Here is a 6,253-nt window from a genome sequence, read left to right as displayed (position 1 = left end):
AGGCTGCTCCTCAGCGCTCTTGGCGTTGATCTTGGGGACTTTCTTGGCGGCGGCTTCGGGAAGCTCTGCCGGAAAATAGTCACCAGAAATCAACTTCCTCTTCTTGCTTTGTCCAGTTGATGGCGTTACGGACGGTTGAGTCAGCTTGAGCACAAAGATCCCTGGTTCCACAGGTAACTTAAGTGCTGCGCACTTTGACAGGCCATCGGCAATGTCGTTCTGAGCTCTTGGAAAATGCTCCATCTGTAGGCCGTCAAAGTGCTCTTCTAGCTTTCTCACCTCGTCGACGTAAGCTTCCATCAACGGACTCTGATAGCTCTTGTTCACTTGGCGGACGACAAGCTGTGAGTCACCCCTGACAATGAGCTTCTTGATCCCAAGGTCTGCCGCGATCCTGAGACCGGCAAGCAAGCCTTCATACTCTGCAGTATTGTTTGTTGCTTGCTCCTTGGGAAAGTGCATCTGGACTACGTACTTGAGGTGCTCTCCGGTGGGTGCGACAAGCAGCACGCCAGCGCCAGCGCCTTGCAGCGAAAAGGCACCATCAAAGTACATCAGCCACTCTTTGCTTGCTTCCTTGACGGGGATGCTCGTTTCTGGAATTTCTTCATCTGGTGTTGGCGTCCATTATGCTATGAATTCTGCCAATGCTCTACTTTGGATAGTTAAAGTACTCTCAAACTTGAGGCCAAAGCTTGACAGTTCCAGTGCCCACTCAACAATCCTGCCTGTCGCTTCTGGATTCTGTAGTATCCTCTTCAGCGGAAAGCGAGTGACAACTATGATCTCATGTGCTTGGAAGTAATGGCGCAGCTTTCTCGAGGCCATGAGAAGGCCGAAAAGCAATTTCTGCACGCCACAGTACCTTGACCTAGCCCCCTGCAGAAGGGAACTGACAAAGTAAACTGGGCGCTGCACCATTCTCTTCTGTATCTCCTCGCGCGTCTGCGCAGATCCATCCTTGTCGGGACCAGAGCTTGTCGGGGAAGCCCCCTGCTTGTTGCTGGATGCGGCTGCCGTGGTTGCTGGCTCGTCATCTGCCTCCCTCTCTGCCACTAACGCAGCACTAACCACTTGATTGGTTGCCGCTATATATAGCAGCAACTTCTCTTGTGGCTTAGGTGCGACAAGTGTTGGAGCGGAGGACAGGTATCTCTTCAAGTCTTGCAGCGCAGCCTCCGCTTCCGGAGTCCATTTCATTGGACCTGCCTTTTTCAATATTTTGAAAAACGGCAGGGCGCGCTCAGCAGACCTAGAGATAAACCTGCTGAGAGCAGCCACGCAACCGGCAAGTCTTTGTACATCCTTGACGTGCTTTGGGGCTTCAATCTGCTCAATGGCCTTGATCTTGTCAGGATTGGCTTTGATTCCCCGCTGAGACACGAAGAAACCGAGAAGCTTGCCGGAGGGGACTGCAAACACACACTTCTCGGGGTTGAGCTTGAGGCTGATCTTGCGCAGATTTGCAAAGGTCTCGTCTAAATCTTGAATCAGGGTTGCCTTGTCCTTGCTCTTGACCACTATGTCATCCATGTAGGCTTCCACATTTCTGTGTATTTGTGGCTCCAGAGCGACATGGACTACCCTTGCAAATGTTGAACCAACATTCTTTAAACCGAAAGGCATCCGTATAAAACAGTACGTGCCACATGGAGTAATGAATGCGGTCTTCTCCTCATCCTCTTCTGCCATGAAGATCTGATGGTATCCTGAGTATGCGTCAAGAAATGAAAGCAAGTCACATCCGGCCGTGGAGTCAACAATCTGGTCAATGCGCGGCAAAGGAAATGGGTCTTTGGGACAAGCTTTGTTAACATCGGTAAAGTCGATACAAAGTCTCCATTTCCCGTTCGCCTTGCGCACGACTACAGGATTGGCCAACCACGTAGGATGGAGCACTCCTCTGACAAGGCCTGCTGCTTCCAACTTCTTGATCTCTTCTGCGATGAATTCTTGGCGCTCCACTGCTTGCTTCCTGACCTTCTGCTTGATGGGCCGCGCATGAGGACAAACGGCAAGATGGTGCTCAATTACTTTCCTGGGAACACCGGGGATGTCAGACGGTTGCCACGCAAACACGTCGACGTTCGCCCGCAGGAAAGAAATGAGTGCGCTTTCCTATTTAGGGTCAAGAGTGGCACTGTTGGTGAAGGTACCACCAGTGCCGTCCTCCTTGGCGGACACCTTCTTGGTCTCTAGCGGAGCTGCCATTGCCTTCTTACACTTGCCGGTGGAGCTCGATGGTGCGTCCTCGACGGCAGCGCAGCACTCCGAAGAGGTGCGCTTGCCAGAGTGGGCATCAGAACTCTTGCCAGACTTGGTCTTCTTCTTCCCCCCGGGAGCTTCAACGGCAGGTGACTTGCGATCTGCTGCGGCTGCCGCTTCCCGGTAGTTCTTGTCGGCGCAGATAAGAGCATCCTTCTTGTCGCTAGGGACAGAGATGACGCTTATCGGGCCTGGCATCTTCAGCATGTTGTATGCGTAGTGAGAGGCTGCCATGAACCTGGCGAGTGCTGGACGGCCGAGTATCCCATTGTAAGGCAATGGAAAATCGGCAACGTCAAAAGTGACCCTCTCAGTCCTGAAGTTCAACTCGCTGCCAAATGTTACTGGCAACGTGACCTTCCCCTTCGTCTTGCTCCTTCCCGGGTTGATTCCTTAGAATGTGCCGGTCTCTTCAAGCTCGCTGTCAGGGATCTGGAGTTTGTGGAGTACAGCGGAGGAGATTAGGTTCAAGCCGGCCCCGCCGTCAACTAGCATCTTAGTGACCTTGAGGTTGCGAATAGTTGGTGAAACCAACATCGGCAAGCACCCGACCGCAGTTGTGCGATCAGGGTGGTCCTCAATATCAAAGATGATAGGCGTGCTGGACCATTTCAGAAGCTTGCGTGACTCGACAGGTGGTTCCGCTGCATTGACTTCCCGCACCCACTGCTTGAGTTGGCGGTGCGAAGTATGTAGAGAAGCACCACCGTCAACGCACAAGACCTCTGTGGCTTTCTGGAACTCCTGCTCACTGGTCTCGACATCATCCATGTCTTCATCGTCGTCTTCATCTTCATCCTTGTCGCGGCCGCGGGGAGGTCTGTCTCCTTGCCGCTGCTTGGCCTTGCCGCGGCGTCCTCCCCGGCCGGCGCGCTTCTTGCCGGATTCTCCAGCGCCACCTTGGGCCCTCTCCTTATCGCGTCACTCGTATTCAGCCTTTTGCTACTGGACAAGCTGCTCGACCTTCTTGCAGCTCTGGAGGTCATGGCCCTTGGTGCGGTGGATCTTGCAGTACTGCTTGTCGGTGCCGTCCTGCTTGTCGGCGACCGCCACAGCCTGGCAGTTGGTGCATGCGGCAATCTCCTTGCCGGAGCTACCAGCTTTGGCTTTCTTGGCGCCACCTTCGTTGCCGGACTGCTCAACGACTAGCACATCTTTGCCTTTCTTCTTCCTGTTGTTCCGCCGCCGGTTTTTCTTCGCCGGGGCAGCATCCTCGCTGTCAGATCCTTCTGCTCCTGTATTCTCTCCGGGGAGTTTCCTCCCTTCCTCAGCACGTGCACACTTGTCGGCCAGGGCATACAGCTCACTGACGTCTCTGATCTTGCACATCGCCATCTCCTCCCGCATCCTGCGGTTACGCACGTTCTGATGGAACGCGCTGATGACCGCGGCAGGGTGGACATCTGGGATGGTGTGCTGTACACGGCTGAATCTCTGAATGTACTTGCGCAGGGGCTCTCCTTCCTTCTGGGCAAGCAGATGAAGGTCACTCTCTTGGCCATGAGGTTTGTGGCCGCCAGTAAAGGCGCCGACAAACTAATGGGATAGGTCTGCCCAGGAAGATATGGATTTGTTCGGCAAGTGCATGAGCCAGGACCTGACGTTGGGCTTGAGCACCAGCGGGAAGTAGTTGGCAAGGATCTTGTCGTCCCGCCCCCCGGCAGCCTGCACCGCGATGGTGTAGATGCTGAGGAACTCCGACGGATGCGACTTGCCGTCGTACTTCTCTGGTACATCTGGCTTGAAATTCTTCGTGCTGGGCCACTGGACTTGCCGCAGCTCACGGGTAAACGCAGGGCAACCTACCGCGTACGGCAAGCCGCCTGGTTCCCCTGGCGCATGCATGTCGACAGAGGGCCCAGCGCGCTGGTCCGATTGACGCCGCGCTTCTGTTTGGCGCTCGATGCGAGTACGAGCGTCTTCTTGCTGTTGTTCGTGAAGAACTTGGCGCTGATCGCGACGAGCTCGTGGATCTGATGACGCGGTGGAGTCGCCGAGGTGGATCTGGTGAGTCGGCGATCTTCGCCTTCGGGGTGGAGAGTGCACAGTGGTTGCACCCCCACCGGCCTTGTCGTCACGGGCTCGTGCCTGGCTGACTTGCCGCGGCTGCGACGTGCTCGGCTGCCGCTGAGTGTCGCCGTTGGCGAAGCCGATGAGACTCTGAATGGTGGCCCTCCAGTCGTTGATCTTGTTTGCCGTTGGAGGGTAGTCCAGGAGCAGTTGAGCTCGCGCCAAAGCTTCTGCTGCAGTGGCGGGTGGCGGTGGCGAACGGTGCGAGGAGTGGGATATGCTCGCACTTCTAACTACGTTAGAAGGAGCAGTATCCCGTCTAGGCGACCGTGCCTTGCTCATGCCAGCATGTTGGCGTGCATGCTGGTCCTGAGCACTCCGTGATCCACCAGCTCGATCTTGGTCCAGCAAACGCATGGTACCGTGAATACCATGACGCTGCCGGTCCCGCGCCTCCTGAGATGGGCGCGGTGCATGTACGGACGCCGAGGCCTTGGAGTGCGCCCGGTCGTTGTGGGAGCCGGCTACGCCGCCGATGGGCAGCGCAGCCTTGTCCTTGGACCTGGCAGCACCGTGAGCTCCCTCGTCGACGCCCGTTCTTCCGCCGGCGTCTGCCCCATCAGCCGTTTGCTCCGGCGGTGGTGGGTTCGGCGCGGACGGAGCAGCCGCTTCCGAAGCCTTCTTCTTCGGCGGCATGTCGATGAAGATGATGAAGATCTAGCTTGTGTGAACACCGGATCTGGTTCACACAACCTCGATGCCCCCTACCTGGCGCGCCAAAGATGCCAGGGGCGCTGACCCACGGGCACCTATGGGACCGGCGGACCGAGTCCCTTTCGGTTCGGCGAGGGCGAGGGTCGCACGAAGAGCAGATCGAGGTGAAGCACATGAGCGGTTTACCCAGGTTCGGGCCGCACGAATGCGTAAAACCCTACTCCTACTTTGTGGTTTGTATTGAGTTCTTGTTCGGGAGCGCGGAGTGCTACAGTACACTCCAGCAGCTAACGAGACTAAGCGCGAGTGTTCTGTTTTTGCCCACCCCCCCCTCTACGTTGCGCATGGGCCTCCTTTTATATGCTCAAGGGGTCACCAACAGGTGGCAACGTAGACAAGGGTAAAAATGGAAAGGTGTTGCGGTTGGTACAGCTACCCGCTACAGTGTATCATACCTAACCCTGACGGCAGGGGACAAGGGCATTAAATGCCCGTCTGTGTCGCCTAAATAGTGCAAAAGGACCGTCAGGGACGCCACCGCTCGCCACGATGGCAATCTTGTCAGCGCCGCTTGCCACCGCGTACCGCTGGCTGCACAGCCTCCCGCCACGTACGCCTGGAAGGGTCCCAGAGCGACACGTTGGTGGATGTGCTGGAGCGCGGACATAGAGTGGTGGCTTGCCGCGGCAAGCGCCTTGCCGCGGTCGTTGTCTTGTCGCGTCCGGGAGCTTCTCGCTCACCGGGCCTTGCCGGGACGCGTGGCGCGTCGCGGCAAGTTCCTTGAGATGCCTTGGTTGGCCTTCCCGGCAAGCTCCTCTTGCCGGGGTCTTGTCTCCTTAGCTTGGATATGCCTTGGTTGGCCTTCCCGGCAAGCTCCTCTTGCCGGGGTCTTGTCTCCTTGGCTTGGATACTTTGTCCTTGAATGGCTCCAAACGAACCATGAAGGACCTTGGCGGTCACCCGGCAAGCCTTGCCGCGGGATGCTGCGACTGCCCGTGCACAAGTTTGGGATACTAGGGTACCCCTACTCTAGTACACCGACACATCGCTTCTTCATAGTTCGAAGGTTCACCGTTGGCCAACAACATGATTTCCAAGACAGGGTTGCCGTACCACTCTGGTGCGGAACGTGTCCTTGTGGACCTACGAAGTTCAGTAGGAGCTTGATCTGAAGTATCTTGATCATCATCATTAACTTCCTCTCTAATCGATGCAGGCATCACAGGAACATTTTCCTGAGCTGCGCTACTCTCTGCTTCAAGAG

The sequence above is a fragment of the Triticum urartu genome, chromosome 1A (assembly GCF_056163025.1).
Source record: "Triticum urartu cultivar PI428250 chromosome 1A, HENAU_Tu73, whole genome shotgun sequence".
Lineage (NCBI taxonomy): Eukaryota > Viridiplantae > Streptophyta > Magnoliopsida > Poales > Poaceae > Triticum > Triticum urartu.
The sequence above is the reverse complement of the archived record's forward strand: the minus strand, read 5'-3'. Positions refer to the sequence as shown.